The following is a 6,007-nucleotide window of genomic DNA, read 5'->3' on the forward strand; positions in this document are numbered from 1 at the left end:
AAGAGGAACTATTTAATACCAAGACGCGCAAACGTCTGTCAGATCACCACCACTCGCACTTGTGTGCCTCCGCGGGTCTTATATTCGTGGCCGTGCAGCAGTGAGCAGTGAGGGAGAGAGTTGCTCTGTTATTACGTCTGTGTGGCAATGGCATTGGTAGCTGCTGCACTATGTTATTAGTCAGGGTTAGTCAGGTTCTGTGTGCCTGCTATACAGTTTATGTTATGTGCAAAAAAAAAATAGCATTAAGTACACATTTAATATGTAAAATGACCTAGATTCAAAGTGGAAGAGGAGGCAAGTTGCTATTGCCACAGCATAGAAACGCAAGCAAGGGCAGTTGAACGGAATGCGGTCATTAGGTCACCAGTTTGATCACTATAGGTCGGCACATGAAATAGGTCAACATGGTCATTAGGTTGACACAGGCATTAGGTAGACCTGGAAAAGGTTGAGAAGGTTTTTTTGTTTTTTACTTTACTATCCAATGGCCATTATGGAAGTCGAGTTACACACACGCCATTTTAGGATAGTATGGCCGCCATTTTGGTTCGCAGAGTTGCGCAAATAAAGTTTCCATACCCGAGTATGCGTGGCAAAGTGGACCAGAAGAGTAGCCATACTATCACACATAAATTCATAAATACATACTGACACTAAGTAAAATATAGTTAAAGGTTTAGAACGCCACACATAGCTTAGTTAGCCCTGCATACATATGTCTGTATCGTGTTTAGTACCGTTCCGTTCAGTTCATTATGCGAAGTATTCCGGTCATTGCGAATATTTCGCAATATACACTGCCCGATAGTTATGGACATAATCCATATTCCAGAGACAGTTTCTGTTGAAAGTAGGTAACAAAGGAAACTAGATGAAACCAGTTCTTATCCCTGCTGACGCCGAAACCACCAAACAAAGGACTCTTAAAGTTCACTCCCCTGGACCTAGCCAAACCAGGTGTATCAGCTTACCACCCAATCACAGCTGACCTGACATTCGACCTCTGGCCAATGAGAATGGCCTTTGACCTCCCCTTTCTGACCCTATAAGATAAGCGACCCAGAGCAGCCAAAGTCTCTTCGGCACATCTACTTTCCCTGGACCTTCCTACCGGACTATAGTTCATTCCTGAACGATAGTGAGCTCTGACCGGATTGCGCTTCGCATACTTGATGAGACGGGTAAACGGTTGCATTTTCACGGTATTTATTCTTATAGTATTGTTGGCTGATTGTGTCTTGTATCTGTATTCTTTCCCCTTAGCAGAGTCTGTTTAGTATTCATTGTTAGTATATTGTATCACTTGTTATACCTGTTTATTCTTATTTCTGTAACCCCCTTTTGTCCATTAGGGACTTAAATACAACCTTTTTATGGAGCTCTAATCTCCTTATTTCTATTCAGTGGTCGTGTCTGTTTATTCGCATAATAGCGATAAGGTACATTGCGGACTCTGTCCTTTAATGAATATTCGCAGATTAGAGACAAAGTACTGCGAAAGGATCTCTTATTAAGGTATTGGTTCTTGGTGTTTAATATACAATAAACGGTACGCTACGCTGCGCTACGGTTTGTTCGCACGTAGTTAGGTATAAAGGGTAAGCAGGTTGCGGACACATTACGTAACCTGCGCTTTTCACTTATTGTATCTCTGGTCATATTTAATCACCATTAACAATTGAGGGCTCGTCCGTCCGCTCCACAGTCCAGAACTCAGTACCAGGCGTGCGGCTCGACCTATACCAGCAAAAGGGTGGAAGTATTTATTTGTTTCCATTGCTGGATAGGCCGAGTCCGCGGCGGTGCGGGGTTCGGGAAGTGCTAGCGCTGAACCCGGAGTACAATAAGTGAAAGCCACGTGTTTTAAAACATATATTAAGTGTGTAGTAAACTGTACTTCTGCCTGCCACAAGTAGTTTAACGGGGTATAGTGTTTTGAGTTGCTTGTTCATTATAGTATATGTACCACGTGCGATAAGGTTCGCACACGTGGAGTCTGTGTTTATTATAGTACATAGAGGATCCCCTCTGTGCAAAACTATAACTTTTATTGTTAGTTACTGCAAGACCAGAGACTCCGCCACGTGGCGACAAGCCCTGGGCCTTTTGTAGTAACGTAAAGCGTCTATTGTATATTACGCAAGGTGCGCGCGCACGTGCCCATATCGGGAAATTTTCGCATCTTTGTACGTGATTTACGGATTAAGTGCGGGATTTATTTCGCATCTTGATACGTAACTTTCGGACGGAGTTAAGGGATTTATTCCACATTTAGGCGCAATTACTGCGTATAGCGAAACCCGAGTGCAACCTTGCAAATATACTATAGAACACGTGGGTGGCCGATTCATCGGCGGCCTGTGAACAGCGCATGTACACACGTGGCTGTTCATTGGTACTGCACATGCAGCACACATAGGAACTCAAAGGTGAACAGTATTGAACCACTAGCTTTATTTAAACAGTATAGCAATATACTGTGGATAAGGTGGTGATTAAATAAAGAGAAAATAAGTTTTTTTCTTTTTGTTCATTTTCTCATTAAGCAAGCAACTCAAGCATTATTTTAATAGATTCCTATAGCGTATTATAAGGGATTTATACCTGCATAAGTATCTAGTGAAAAGCTACCAGCCTGGGAAAACTTTCTGTACAGAAATATTTCAAATATAAGCATAAGACCAAGGTGTAACTAGCGCCCAGTGTGAAACAAAACTGAGGCGAACGGGTGTGTGACGGCACGACTCAAGCGCAGTGTAGTCCAGTGTAGGACAGTTTGGTGTAGGACAAGGTGCACGTGACGACGTGCCCATAGGAACTGCCCCTTCCGTGGAACTACCTATTTTGATCCACTGGGAGGGTACAAGAGGCTAAATCGGAACCCAGTGATCCGATCAGCTACTTTAGAAATACCAGTTTTTGGGGGTATAGGAAAAACAAGTTTTGCTGTGCCCTGGAAAAACTGCCGCACCTTGCAAGTGGGCTAGCAGTTCGCTACTAGTTGAAAGACTTGGTGATTGAGTACATTACCTCGCATAGTGGGCTTCACGCTTGATTGCGGAATAGTGCCATTTTGTGGAGAAGGAGTGATTTGGGAGTGACTAACTGATAAACGGCCCTCCGGTTTCTGCTAGCTGTGAACGTTTATTCCTGTAATTATGGGTAATAACGGTTCACACAGGGATACCGAGTCAGTTAGGGAGGAATCTAGTCGACCCAAAGGGTCGGCGGCTTTCATTATGTGCAGGAAGCACGGTGAACTCGCAGTTGTTTACCAAAATAAATGGAGAAGAATGACACAAGGCAGCAAGTTAGAATTTCCCAGTGTTGGTAGCTTTGATCCAGAAATCTTATCAGCAGTAAAAGATGAAATATGTCTACTCTCCAGTCGTAAAGAGAGAGTGAAGCACATAGATATTCTTAAATTGTGGCAGAAGGAAGGACAGGAACAATGGGGAACCAGAGATCTGGCAATGCAGGACACAATCAGCCACAATAAAAATGCAACCGTGGCCGCAACCGCTCCCCCACCCCCATATGTGCCGAAGGGGTTAATGACTAATAAGCGAGACCTGAGTAGTAATTTACCTGTTGCTAACTTGTACCCTGTCTTATCCCCTTATATGTTTAATTCATGTATCCCAATTTCTCTGTTAGGATTATGAATTTCTGTATTATCGTGTGAAATGTTTTGTATTGTAACAGTTTTATAATTACTGTTAAAGGGTGGACTATGGAAGTCGAGTTACACACACGCCATTTTAGGATAGTATGGCCGCCATTTTGGTTCGCAGAGTTGCGCAAATAAAGTTTCCATACCCGAGTATGCGTGGCAAAGTGGACCAGAAGAGTAGCCATACTATCACACATAAATTCATAAATACATACTGACACTAAGTAAAATATAGTTAAAGGTTTAGAACGCCACACATAGCTTAGTTAGCCCTGCATACATATGTCTGTATCGTGTTTAGTACCGTTCCGTTCAGTTCATTATGCGAAGTATTCCGGTCATTGCGAATATTTCGCAATATACACTGCCCGATAGTTATGGACATAATCCATATTCCAGAGACAGTTTCTGTTGAAAGTAGGTAACAAAGGAAACTAGATGAAACCAGTTCTTATCCCTGCTGACGCCGAAACCACCAAACAAAGGACTCTTAAAGTTCACTCCCCTGGACCTAGCCAAACCAGGTGTATCAGCTTACCACCCAATCACAGCTGACCTGACATTCGACCTCTGGCCAATGAGAATGGCCTTTGACCTCCCCTTTCTGACCCTATAAGATAAGCGACCCAGAGCAGCCAAAGTCTCTTCGGCACATCTACTTTCCCTGGACCTTCCTACCGGACTATAGTTCATTCCTGAACGATAGTGAGCTCTGACCGGATTGCGCTTCGCATACTTGATGAGACGGGTAAACGGTTGCATTTTCACGGTATTTATTCTTATAGTATTGTTGGCTGATTGTGTCTTGTATCTGTATTCTTTCCCCTTAGCAGAGTCTGTTTAGTATTCATTGTTAGTATATTGTATCACTTGTTATACCTGTTTATTCTTATTTCTGTAACCCCCTTTTGTCCATTAGGGACTTAAATACAACCTTTTTATGGAGCTCTAATCTCCTTATTTCTATTCAGTGGTCGTGTCTGTTTATTCGCATAATAGCGATAAGGTACATTGCGGACTCTGTCCTTTAATGAATATTCGCAGATTAGAGACAAAGTACTGCGAAAGGATCTCTTATTAAGGTATTGGTTCTTGGTGTTTAATATACAATAAACGGTACGCTACGCTGCGCTACGTTTTGTTCGCACATAGTTAGGTATAAAGGGTAAGCAGGTTGCGGACACATTACGTAACCTGCGCTTTTCACTTATTGTATCTCTGGTCATATTTAATCACCATTAACACCATTAACTGAGAATATAACAGGATGCGATACACTTATATGGTGTCCATGTCGACCTTTTTCATGGCAACCTTTCCCATGTCGACTTATGCTTGTGTTGGCTTAATGACCACGTTGATCTAATTCATGTCAACATATTTCATGTGTCGACCTAGTGACTGTTGACCTATAGTGGTCAACCTAATGACTGTTGACCTAAGTTCTGTCCACCTTATGACCAATACCCCACCTTGGCCTCCACCTGGCCTCTTGTCGCCCCCAGATGCATTTATTTATTTTAGGCAGCCCCATGGCCAAGTCTGGCGGTACTATAAATGCGGCTTAAACCACACTATTTCTATTCATTTGGTATTATTAATGATAATAATGATAGTAATTATAATAAGGACTCATGGTGTTGTTTTTATGACCATTCGGTTACTGCACCACTAGTAACCAGCTGTAGGGATTCAGTATTGAATCCCGGCGGTCGGGATCCCGGCGTTCAGAATCCCGACGCCGGAATCCCGACAGCCGAAATGCCGACAAGGGGGGGACGTGGATCGCCCCCCCTTGCGGGCTCGCTGCGCTCGCCACGCAGCGGGCCCGGTGCCTCGCTACGCTCGGCACACTAATTTATTCTCCCTCCAGGGGTGTCGTGGACACCCACAGAGGGAGAAAGTGTCGGCATTTCGGCGGTTGGGATTTCGGCGGTTGGGATTCCGGCGTCGGAATTCTGAATGCCGGGATCCCGACCGCCGGGATGGTAACTGCATCCCCAGCTGTAGGTATATGCTCAGTGGCGTACGTAGGGGGTGTTCTGAGTACACAGAAAAACACACACACCCCAGGAGTCTAAGGGTCCTAGGCTGAAAGCTGAGGGTCCCCTCTTTCCATGGCTACAAGAATTTAAAAAATCGGCCCTTGGGAACTGGAGATATCTGACTTCACTATACACCCCTCCCCTGTATATTAAACATCCTCTACCACCCTGGAAGTTATGGCTATGGGTGGGTGCTGATGCTGCAGCCCGGGGGGTGGTGGGGGGCGTGGCGGGGGGGTGCTGAGGCTGCAGCCCGGGGGTGGGGTGGGGGGGCGGTGGTGCTGAC

The sequence above is a fragment of the Crinia signifera genome, chromosome 1 (genome assembly GCF_055691185.1).
Source record: "Crinia signifera chromosome 1, ASM5569118v1, whole genome shotgun sequence".
Classification (NCBI taxonomy): domain Eukaryota; kingdom Metazoa; phylum Chordata; class Amphibia; order Anura; family Myobatrachidae; genus Crinia; species Crinia signifera.